The sequence below is a fragment of the Rhinolophus sinicus genome, chromosome 5, assembly GCF_057876585.1.
Source record: "Rhinolophus sinicus isolate RSI-liver-muscle chromosome 5, RSI-T2T, whole genome shotgun sequence".
In the NCBI taxonomy this organism is placed as follows: domain Eukaryota; kingdom Metazoa; phylum Chordata; class Mammalia; order Chiroptera; family Rhinolophidae; genus Rhinolophus; species Rhinolophus sinicus.
This window is the reverse complement of record NC_142505.1, coordinates 950458-963085: the sequence shown is the minus strand read 5'-3', so window position 1 is coordinate 963085 and position 12628 is coordinate 950458. Positions and strand designations below refer to the sequence as shown.

The 12628-nt window shown below is 44.3% G+C and overlaps 1 protein-coding gene across 9 annotated transcripts in view; it reads right to left on the bottom strand.

Moving 5' to 3' along the window:
• Positions 1–1283: 1283 nt before the first annotated feature.
• LOC141567141 (uncharacterized) overlaps positions 1284–12628 on the bottom strand; it is a 178436-nt gene continuing 167091 nt past the window's right edge. For 7 of the 9 annotated variants that reach the window (XM_088798097.1, XM_088798098.1, XM_088798089.1 and 4 more), the window contains one exon: positions 1284–10060. The gene's annotated coding sequence lies outside the window, so the exon portion shown is untranslated. Of the gene's footprint in view, positions 10061–11613; positions 12357–12628 lie in introns of those variants that run through there. The other 2 variants (XM_088798091.1, XM_088798093.1) reach the window with 2 other exon arrangements.

The window sequence follows — 12628 nt, the reverse complement described above, 5'->3', positions numbered from 1 at the left end:
ACGCATGGACTTCTGTTTCCCAGCCCACCTTGCCAACTACAACAGCATCTTTACATTTGACCTGCCAGACAGCTGAAAGAGTCAGTCTTTCCTCTCCCCTGGCAGAGCCGTCTTGCCTTCACAGCTCCAGTGCCAACGTTCAAACGAAATGCCCCCTAATCCTTCTTGCAGGGACATCCATTGACTCTTGAACAACCAATGGACCCAGTCACTTAGTCACAGGCTCCTGTACCTGTGACTCCACACGAAATCCAAGAAGCTTTGTGGAGCTTCCCGGTCCAGCTCTTACTGCACGCAGTTAGCAGGGGCTGACCCTACACCCTGTGACCTCAGGTGAGGGTCACAGGACTGGCCATGACAGTATCCCAATGCCCTGCCGATAGCCATTGCTAAAGAACACACTTGTGTCTGGAGCACTGTGCCTGGGCTTTCTGCTGGGGCCCAAGGGAAGGACAGTCTTTTCGTTGGGGGTGTTAAATTAGTAAAAAGAAAGCTGGGCTGTTGGCACTCTGTCTGTCTGGCCAGCCAGATAAATAAAAATAATTCAAGCCCTGGAAATAGACTGGTTGAACTGGAGAACGTCAGTGATACCGAGCAGTTGTAACTGCTGCCACAGGGACTATAGAGTTTAGAAAGGTGTGACACTAAGACATGACTTGTGCTCAGCAACCTTATCAGAAGAGAGACAGGAAGGCATATCATTAAACTGTTGAGGAAAAATAACGATTGAAAATGTTATACCGGCCACAGCAGAAATAGGGACAAAAATGAAACTTGTCATATGCACAATGTACCACCCACAGCCCTAAAAAGACAGAACTACGACAGGATGTGCTTAATCCAGAGGAAGTGAGTCCCAAGTGAAAAGGAAGAATGAAAGGTAAACTAGTAAAAAAAAATTCAAGAAAGTATGTTCACAAATCGAATTCATGTGAAACTAAACCTGTATATATACAGAGGGTGCCAAAAAAATGCACACATATTTTAAGAAAGAAAAACGGTATTAAAATTGTAATACTCAATATATACCGATAACAAAAGATGAACACAAGTCACGTGTGACTTGTGCACTTACAAGAGGTGCTCAGAGTGGTTCCCATCAGCGTCCAGACACTTCTGATGACGGCGAACTACTGCTTGAGCAACACTGACCAAAGTGTCCACTTGCACACATTTTTTTGTCACGCCCGGTATATAAATAAATACAGGGATGTGGTGGTAGGACAGTCACTTTGAATTAATGCATCTAAGGTGTTATGTTCTACACAAACATGAGTCAATAATTATGTTTCTGAACATGAATTATTTATTATGTATAGTAAAATTTTCATATATTGCTGATGTGTTAACTAATACAACCCCCTGGGAAAACGCAATATCTACTCATGCTGAACATATGCACATGCTATGATGTAGCAATTTCTAATTATATATGAAACAAATGCACACAGCTTTTATCAACTGACTGCGCAATGTTCATAGCAGCATATTAATATGCAAAAACTAGACGTGAGCCTGCTAACTATCCACAGGCACATGGATAAGTGTGGAGTATTTATGCAATGAAATACTACACCTTCCAAGAGAATGAATAATGTAGTAATAAATACAATAGAATGGATGCATCTCACAGACATTATGTGAAGCCAGACCCTAAAGAGCACACACTGAAAAGATTCTCTTTCTATGAAGTTTAAGGATAAAACTAACCTACGGAGTTAGAAGTCCAAACAGTGTTATCCTTGGGGGACTGGCAGGAGCTGGAAGGCACACAAAGCAGCTTCTGGAGTCCCAGCGATGTCCTCCCTTCACATGGATGCTGGTGACACAGACCCGGTCACTTCCTGAAACTCAACCAGCTGGTTCCCTTGTCCCATATGTATAAGGCAATGTGCTTGACATTCAAATAACAACAAAAATGTAGAAATCATCATTTAAAATATAATAATATCTGAACTTTTCAAGCTTGGCGGGAGAAAGGAAGTTGAGAAAACTTTATCAATTCAAGAGAAGCAGGTAAACAAGCTAAGCAAAGAAAATATTATGTAAATTGATTCATTTGCCCAGCAAATATTTACAAAGCACCTACCAGGTACCTGGAACTCTTCTGAACACTGAGGAAACACATCCTGGAAAGGGAACAGAAAGTGCCAGAAGGAGGGAGACTATGACGGGGCAGGCAGCCAGGGCAAAACCCACTAAGAAGGCGACATGAAAAGACTTGAACAGGTGAACTTTTGAATCGAAAAGAAGCAAGTACCAGGTAGAGAAAACAAGTGAAAAAGTTCTGACTTGGTAAAGAGTGAGCCACACAAAATCAAGGGCCAGAGGAAGCTCCTGCAGCTGAGCAGTGAGGATGGGGAGAGGGGGCCCAGCGAAGGTAAAGGACAGACCAGAAGGTGCAGGGCTTGGAAGCAGCTGCTGAGAGACGCATGCGGGAGCAAGAAGGATGAGTGAGTCTAAGATTTTAGCCTAAGGAAATGGAAAACAGAGTTACCATTGGCTGAGATGAGAAATACCACGGAAGGAGAAATATGACAGTAATGATAATAAATATAAACGGATTAAACTCACTTGTTAAAAGAGGTAATGGACTTAATCATTTGACCCATAGTAATATGATAGTGTTTCTTATATGAGTGTATCTATTTCTGAGATAATTTATGTAAATGTATCTCTTTCTTGCAATTGTCTAAGATGGTCTCTTGAGGCAAAGATATATTTTATGACACTTTAATATATGCCAAAAATGTGGTGTATCCAATTAGGCAATAAGAATAGTCTAAAGAAAATTTAGGGGGCGAATTTATCTTTCTACTAATTTTGATGTGATTTTTATAAGCTTATAAATAACAATTAAGAAATAAGAAATTCCAAGGTAGCAAGCCCTCAATAAATGTCTGATAATGGTTAAGTCATTATTATTGTTTGTAGGTATAGCAGCTCATGTCTTCTTATATGCACTAAAATGGCAAGTTTTTGCTATTGTTATTGTACTAAACCTAGTATTAAATTTGAAGTAACCATGTCTGACTGCTTTTTATACCAAGCGTAGACACAGCCACTTTAGATCTTAGGTGAATAACATAGAAAAAGAGATTTTGAAACAATGCAATTAAAATCCTTGATTTGTTTATTTTTTTCTTTGTTGGGGGCTCTAGAGAAGGTATTTTTGTTAATTGTATTTCTCAGTTCATGGTACAGAATCAAGTTGAAAGACACTTTCTTTTATTCTCCCTTCCCCAGTTACATTTCCTGCCTCTCTTCATTTTATTTGTAACGTGTGTCCCATAGTCACTGGTGTTCTTATGGAGCCTGTATGATTGTTGTTTTTCTTCTCTGTGTATGTTTTTACTTTACATCCATGGGATTGTGCCACAGATTTTATTCTGTTCTGTACTTCCTCGTTCTTCACTCTTTCTAAGATGTTTCAGGTTACCATGGGCATGTCCTCCTTGGGCGTCCACTGCCGCACAGGGTTCCCGCTGACGCAGTCCATGGACCTGTGGTGTACGCTCTCCTTACATGGACCTGTGGTGTACGCTCTCCTTACGGCACCACCGCACCCTGGGAACTGCCAAATGCCTGCATCATGTGACATAATCCTCGTCCATCAGATGCAACAGAAGCATCTGATAGGGCTGCTGGAAAGAAATTAAGTCCTTGAAAGATGACGCACTTTGGCTTGTTAACCTCATTTTCTTTTCCTGTTTGTTTGTAAGCTTGTTTGTGTTTATTTTCCTTTTGACCATGCATCCTTCTCTCTTTTCCTGCTTGGGACATCATTGTCATGGAGACAGATCCCGTAGCCATCAAATGAGCACGCAAACAAGCCCTACACTGTAAGGAGAGCCAAGCAGAAAACCAGGAAGGATGAGTCTCGCTGCCTTTGCACGTGCATGTATGGGCGTTGGCACAGAAGTTTGCACATTTACACACAAACAGCCCTATAAACACACTGCCTGTGGACCAGAGCAAGAGTCAACGGTCCCACCACAACCCAAATGTGAATGTCCACGGCAGCTTATCTAGAAACTGTCAGACAGAGCTGACGAGGGGCACTGGATTAATGTAGCTCGGATAATTGCAATTAATGTACAGGAAACATAAAAGTGAGATGTTCAAGGGTCAGCTCCTTTAAATCGTGCCTGATTCAAGGCCTTACATGATGTTATCAGGATGCCATCTTTCCTTCTCACTTTATCAGTATGTTTTGCATTGTCCTTTGTCACACAGCCCTTCAAGGGATCAAAGATGGTACACAGCATCTTCACATATACATCCAGTAAATCAAAAATCCAAGGAAGACAGAAGATGCCTCCTTTATTCCCAAAAGTTGTACGTAAATGTTTGTGACCAAGCTACACACGTCTCAGTGGGGTCATATTCACATGTCTGAACAAATAACCCTGCTAAGCAGACAAGGTAATCTGACTGGCCAGGTGGGTCTTGCACCCACCACTGGAGTCACCTGCCCAAGCAAGATGTGCTGAGAGTCAAGGAGATTTTCCACACAGAAAAGTCAGGGTCATTATGACAGACAGGGTTTGGGGGGTGGAGGGGGCTGACACTGGGCGGAGTAAAGCAAGATGTCCACCACGTCACACCTGCATCCATCTGTCATACGCCAACATAAATAGTCACATGGGACAGCCACAGACAATTCAGTCCCGTGAGTTGCCACGCAGAACCACTTCTTACTGTTCTTGAATTCTAGTTCTACTTTACCACTTGTAAGTATGAGTTTCCAAACTTTTGAGAATAATCATTGGCAGATGCATCAGAAATTCCAGATCATAATCTCCAAGGGCATTGCTCTGACTTTTCTTTACTTAATGTGTTTTTCAATGTGGTGATCTCACAGATTTCCTAGATGACTCAGGTCAGAGGTCAGTATGAGAATCTAAAATGTTAAAAGCACATATGTATCTGTGCATGTGTGTGTATCCAATATAATAACTTATATGCAAATGGTGCGTGCGTATTTGTGTGCATAAAATCTGACTGTAATATCCATTATATATATCCACCACTCAACTGCTGGCACAGAGCACAGAGCCTGAAAAATGGTAGAAACTGAATAAATATTTGATGAGTAAATGAAGAAATGAATGGAAGGAACTGAGGCTGAATGCCGTTGTGTGATGTCTCCAAGTTGTGTTGGTGATATAAGCACACAGCAAAACAACATGTGAAGTTTACTGTGCCAGCTTAGACAGTTACGTATTCCTAACTCAAACCCTGATTCAACTGACAAGATGTTATAAATAAATCAACTTAAAGATTTTCTCTTTTTTTGCACTTAGAGAACATGGTGGTAAACAAAAACATTTATCAACTACAGAGTCATAAATATCCAGGTAGCTATTCTTTGCAGTAATGACTCAATCCTGCCTTGTTATTGTAATGCGTGAATAACTTCAGTGGAGCAAAGAATTCATAAAAAGGCAGGAAATGAAGAGCAAAACAAGGTGTTACAGATACAGACGAGTAGGGCATTTTCTAATTACATGCCTACCAGGCCCGTGAGAGCCAGTAACACACAGGGAGCCACCCTCTGCCACGGCTCCCAGAGCCTCAGTACCGCGACTGCCAGTTCACCTTGCAAGAGTCTCAGTGGCTTCCTCCTAAGACGCAGGAAGCCATGTGTGCACCACAGCCCTCGGGGGCAGGACGAGCCTGAGGCCTGCAGGCAGGCAGGACGTGCGACGGCCATGTTTTGGTTCCCTCTGTGCATTGGGTTATGAAGGGGTTTGCAGGAGTCCAAGAAGCATTTAAAATTTTAACTCCGGTTTCCTGGTCACTCACCTCCAAGGTGTGTTTATCAAGCCAGGAGGGCACAACACTGCGTCTGGCATTTCGTTAGCTTCATTTTCTCACTTTGAAGGACTTAGAGCTCAGTGTATCACATCAGGGACTCTGGCCTCGTGCCCCTCCCGACGGGCGCAAGCCCAGCAGCAGGCGGGGGCTCTGTCCCCAGGTGCAGGGCTCAGCCTGAAACGCCTGGAGGTTGTTACCGTCAATAAAAGACTCACTACACCCGTGCCAGAAAACCCTCCTAGCGTCCTACCTGATCATTCGAGACCTGGAGAGTCTAGAGAAGAACGAAGGAGGAGGTCTGCAGAGTCCAAGAGTCTCCAGGTCCGGTGACAATACAGACCATAATAATCACCATGTCCCAGGGACCACATTTCACACTTCACGTGAATTACATTTGATCATCCTCACAGCATCGCTGAAGTGAGGGCAACTGGCTCCATTACATAAACGAGGAAGCGGAGGCTGGAAGGCCTGTCCCACGTCACGGAGCTGGGAGGAGATGGAATTCAATGCAGTGCCACTCTAAGGCCAACGCTTGTGACCACTGTTCTTCACGGCGGTAGGTCTGCGGGTGTCACACAACCCCAGTGTGGATGACACGGGAAGTTTGCTTTGAAAAGGCTCCAGCAGCCAAAGGAGACCTTTGCATCAGGGTTGACACCCAGAATCTATTCCAACTCTAGGAATTTATCATCGTAGCCTATGAACCTCTACTGGATGTTCACATATTCTAGAAATGTTATTGCTAAGGTAGTGTTAGTTGCTGACATCAAAGCCAAGAAAAGGGAGAAAAGTCAGTGAGACAAGGCTTTAGAATATCAGAGAAAGATATGAACCAAAATTGGATTTATAGATATTAGAGAGAAAACTGTCTACAAGAAAAACATAAGGGCACCCCATAGAAACTATGACTCCACAGTTTTCTGTGACATCATAACGTACTACGAGGGAGGCATGCAGGCTCTCACGTGATATTAAAGGATTCATGAGCAATCAAATCATCTCATTTTAGCTGATCACATGTTCTATTTAAATGATCCTATGGCCTTGGCCTTCCAAACGGTGAGAGTGGCAAGGACGGGATCAAGTCAAAAGCAACTGCTTGTTACTTAACATTTAAATGACTCCTGTTCTGTGAGAACTGAAACCAGGGACGAGCAAGTCCAGGAAGGAAGACTTTTCTAAAGACATGAAACATCTCTCAGAAATGGTTACGTTCTCGTCAACACTTCATGTTAACAAGTCAGCTTTTAAGAGCGTCAGAAGAGGGTAAACGGGGTCTAATATATGGTGATGGAAAGAGAACGGACTCTGGGTGATGAACACACAATGTAAGATACAGATAATGCATTACAGAATTGTACACCTGAAATCTGTGTAACTTTACTAACAATTGTCACCTCAATAGACTGTAATTTTTTAAAAAAAGAGCATTAGTGCACTCTTTATCTCAATTTTTCACAGAAAATAATATATTTAGGGGCTAAAATACTAGAACTATCTAAATATCCTAGTTTCTTCACCTTGGAAGTACATGTCCATCAATCTTCCAAAAAAAAAAAAAAGTTCATGTTAATTCGCCTTTGAACAAATGATACAGCCCTACAAAAGAACACCAAGACTTTCCTTTCCTAGCTTTGCTTTTCAGGGAGAAACATACTGTGTCACATCAGCCCATATGATTACTTCCATGAAATTCTCTTCCAGGCTGAAAATGCAAAGGGACTGCTAAGTTTCCTTCCGAGCTGGGATCCTGACCACAGAAGATAAACCTCTAACACACTGTAAAATCACAAACTGCCTAATGTAATCAATTTCTTTTCCGGATAGCATTATTTTTCACCAATTTTTTACTCTGTCTTTCATCCATGGAGTTTTATATTATTTTCCAATCGTATACAATGAGCCAGTCACACTTCATAATAAACGATCTTTGCCCGTGACAAACCCATAAACCAAAAAAGTCAGACCCCAGCTGTAAGCAGGCATCTTTGTCCTCAGGGTACAATTCTCCAGTGAGTCCCCACCACGAGCACATGGGTCTTAGTTCTACCTGACCCAGGTGTATTGGACTTGGTATCTTCTGTCCACTTAATTTCACATTCCATTACTTTTGGACAGAAAGTACGCAGGCGAACCTCACGAGCTTATCACATTTTATAAACTCTTCTCAGTTTGCCAGACTGTCCTCTGAAAATTTTTTTCTCCCCAAATCCAAAAGTAAATTTTGAAACCCTCATTTGCCCCCAATAACTCCCCAGTGTGTTTGTCAAAAGGCCTTCTCTTTACATCTTCAACAGCACATACTTCCAATTACCAAATGGACATACGTCATGACGTCCCCAGACACACACGTGCACGTTGGAACCAGGGAACACGTCTTCTGTTTCCTGACGCAACACAGTACAGCTGTAATCAGTTCACACAAAGGGTTTTTTCCATCTAAAGCCAAACAAAATACAAGACAATAAATTTAGAGTCTCCTGCTTATATTCCAAAAAATTATCCCGTGAAAGGTGACGAGGAGATTTCAGTCCCCTAGAGAAAGAAACCAATCTCCAAAGTAATGTCCTAGGAAATAGCTTTTCACTGAGATTTTCTTCTTGATTCTTATAAAGGAAAAATAATACAATAGAGGAGGCGCCAGAGCAAATCAAACGGTGAGAAGCTTCCGTGTCAGGCACACGGTTCTTTTTCCATTTAGAAAAGTTTATCTTGCACTGTAACTACTGCAGAATATTAAGAAAGGCTTTGTTCACCCTCGTTTTTCTCCCTGAAATAGTTCAGTGTCTTTTGTAAGCTTAGTTATTCTTAAATAATCAAGACAACCATGACCATGCCTAAGATGATTTTTAGTGAGCATGATAGGGTAAAAAAATCCTTAAATGATCTCAAAATAACTGAATTTTTATGTTTAAGAAAAACTCAAACTCCCAACTTCCTCTAATAGTAATTTGCATTGAGATGTCAATCAATTAATCTCACCAAAAATGCAAAAACCTGTCAGGGACAGCGTGTCTGTTGTTGGTGGACAGGTAACGTGACACAGATTTTGCTGCAAATGTAGCTACATTTTAATCTTTTCCAGAATCGTGAGAGAAATAGAGACCAGCTTTCATTTCATTTTCACAAAATCTAGAGTATTTTCAGAAACGCCAGTTCTTTTTGTAACCGCACTAGAAGGGAAGCCTGTTTTTAACAGTTTTAGGAATAAGAAATCCGGGATTTGGAGTCAGAGAACCTGAGTTCAATACCAAGTTTGGCTGAGCGAGAACGAGCAAATTCTTCGCAATTGCAGGCCTCCTCCTGGGTGAGTGGTGCAGGGCTGTGTGAGGCCTGGATGCCACCAGGTTCCACGCGTCCACAAAGCCCTCGGCGGCCGTTGTTCCTGGCGGCCACCATCACGTGCTGCTGTCCCGGGGGAGGCATCCTTTGTGTCAGACTCACAAAGACCCCACGGGATGGCGCTCAGAGGACATGTTTGGCCACACCAGATCGCCGCCTGGGGACTCAGAGGAAACACTGTGCTCCGCCCATGGCCCACACGTGGTCCTTCCGGCCTGCCCAGCAGCTATGGACGACACACTAATGCAGCCTCGTGTTAGACAAAGAAATGCCCGTGAACGTGGTCACACAGCTTGGGCTCCCACCCCCAGGGCACCCCTGGGACGGCCCTGTCACCATGAAAGGAGGGGGGAGCTATCAGCCTCCTTTGCACCTGCTCATAGACAAGAAAAGGAAACTACTGTGCTGAGGCTCGTCCACTTTGCAAGGCCTCTGACAAACTCAAAGATACCGGAGGGACTCGGAGGCCACCGCGAGCCCCTCTTGCACGCAAACACTCCTTGGGGAGACTTTACTGCCCCGTCCTTGAGGAAGAGCTAGTGGGCAGGGCTGCTAAAAAGGAAGAACGAATGGGAAGTGGGATGAGGACGGAGCAAAAAGGGAAAGGAAGGCCGAGGTGAAGACACAGCCAGATCCCCCGCGAGACGGGGAGGCCCAGGGGCCCATACTCAGCAGGCGGAGCAAGCGGCACAGGCACCGCACAGCATCACTGACGAGGCCTCACCGTCAGCTGCTGCTCGTTACTGCTAATATCACCTTCTGTGGGAAAACAGCAGAGACACAGCCCTGGCTGAGGGAACAGGCACTCTGCTTTCAGCCACAGCTCTGCAATTGGAACCCACAGTGCAGGGGCTTTGGTCCTCTGGCTTGTGATGACCGCCTGCTTTCCTCGGGGCTGTCATGAAAGAAAGTGAGAGCACATGTTAACCATAGGAACATAAAATCATGCTGGGCAGATGGACCCACTGCTAAACAAACACGTACCTGCAAACCTTCATGCACAGCGCTGTCTTACTGTCATGACCCAGTGTGGGGACAGAGCCCCACAGAGCAGTTTCCAGGCTCTCGGCCTCACGTGGAAAGGTGCTGGCTCGGGTAGTAGATGGTCATCTAGTTGGCCAACTAGTAGATGTGACTAGTTGGCCATTAGCTGTTACCAGTTAGCCATTGGCCACTGATAAAAGTGCCGTGGCTAAGCTAGCAAGGTGGTGGTGTAGTGGTGGAGTGTGGATTGCGGATTGCAGAGAGGCGGATTGCAGTTAGCACGGTGGATTGCAGGTAGCAAGTGAGGTTGGTTGGCAGAGACAAGTGGACGACAGGTTGCGGATCGTGTGGCTCCTGCCTCCTGTGTCTCCAACCCAGCCGCCAGAGAGAATATAGTGGTATGACTCCCCCATCTATGGCTCCGTGGGTGTTCCTTTTTGGCCTCACCATATCCTGCGTTCTTGTGCAGGGAGCGGGACCAGAGACCCCGCAGGCCGCCCCGCATGACACCCAGGTAAGCTGAACGTTCTTCTTGGCAGGGATGTCACGTAACAAAATTATTATTACTAATGACCACCTACTCTGAATTCTTCCACAGACGCACAACACAGAGCTAGGAAGAAGGGACTGTAAGTCTGTTTTAACCTAGTAAGTCACACATCGGTCAGCCCCTAAGCCAAATGTATTTGGCAAGTGTCCCCTAGTTTCCACCTCACACCACACTGTCACCTGTGAGGAAAGACACACTCATCTCACTTCATCTCTAAGTTGATCAGAACTTGAATCCAGGCCTCGGGCTAACAGAGCGTGAACGGCTCCAGGTGACAACCCCGGTATTTGCACATCCTTACACATGCACAAAGGATTATCCTTCCCACCTGAGTTGTAGCCTAGCAGAATAATTGGGGTGGGCGTCTGCTGTTGAAATCCCAAGGAAAAGTTCAATTAACTGCTTCCAGATCATGGCTGTGGTTGCAGCCTGCAGCGCAGGTATTTTACTGGGAATGAGTCTCAGGTGACCGCCGTGGCCCACACCTGTGCATCTCATGTATCAAGGCAGTGACTTCTTCTACGTGTCTCAATCACGAAATCATAAAGCAGTGCCAGCCTTCCCCAGGTGCCTCGTCAGCCGCACGTTTCTCCCATCAGTTATATCACCCAACATACTGCACCTTCATTTGCAAAGCCCGTTCTTTCAAAAGCAAGAACCAACCAACCAACAAACAAAAAACTAAACTGTAGAATTTGGACCTTTCACATTTATTTTCCTCTAGCAATTTCCTTTGTTTTAAATGCATTGTGTCTGTCCTTGGCAATCACTGCTTTTCTTTAATCTGTCACCTTTCTTGGACCCTGCTTGTTTTACTTCCATAAACAACATCAGGAGAAAAAGGAGGAGGGGGAGGGGGAGGAGGAGGGGGAGGAGGAGGGGGAGGGGAGGGGGAGGGGGAGGGGGGAGGGGGAGGGGGAGGGGAGGAGGAGGAGGAGGAAGGAAAGTTGGATTTGATGTTGGGTCAGTGAGAATTTGAATCTTTGATTTCCTACCATAATCACAAAATGGAATTGCTTTCTGCAAATTACACTAATAAATTATCAGCTATTATGCCATAGGATGTTGGAGTGAAGGCTGATGCTGAATAAAGTTTTAGAGGGAAGCAGAACGTGTAATTTATATTTCACATGTGGTCACAACACACCTACTTGTCACTTGCTTGAGGAGCTAAAGAGGGTGGGAAAAGTGAGCTAATAGAACCATGAGGACGCCAAAACCTCCCCTTGCAAACCTGATGGATCCAAGAGCCTAGCAGGTGAGGGCTGAGACCACTTTGCTTCTTTAACTGCAACTCAATTTTCAATTTTCAGCTCCAGAGGACCCAGTGATTTCCTTTCAGAAACAGCAACCGTGAGGCCAAATAATGAGTTACAGTCCGTTTTAGGCACAGGAGCTTCTCCGTGCCCTCCTGCAAACAAAGCCCACACACAACAGCCTTTCAGTTTTTTCCATAAGCAATTGCATGCTTATTCCTTTCCAGGGGAGCAAGGTGAAATTACCTCACGGGATGTGGACAAGGGATTATTTAAATCTATTCTCCTCACTAAGCCCATCGCCCGGTGTTTATGAAGACGATCAAGGCCGGTACTCATTACTCGCCCTGCAGGTGAGCTGACCCTTCAGTGTGCGAGTCTCTTGAAATGAGGTAACTTCTCTGCATTGTAAGTGGAAAAAATGAATACAGACAGTCGCTGCGGCTGGCTCTAAAATTACATTTTTTCAGTGAAAAGTCTACCAAAGTTAGGAGTAAAAGACATGACACCGAGTGAGAGAGTATATTTGTAACTCAAACAAAGAAGCCTCAACTCAAAGAATAAAAATCAGCCCTCCAAGTAAATAAGAATCATGGCAGACAACCTAACAGAACAAAGTTGACAAAAGAATTGAATAGGCATTGCATAAAAGAAGAAATCCAAATGGCCAATA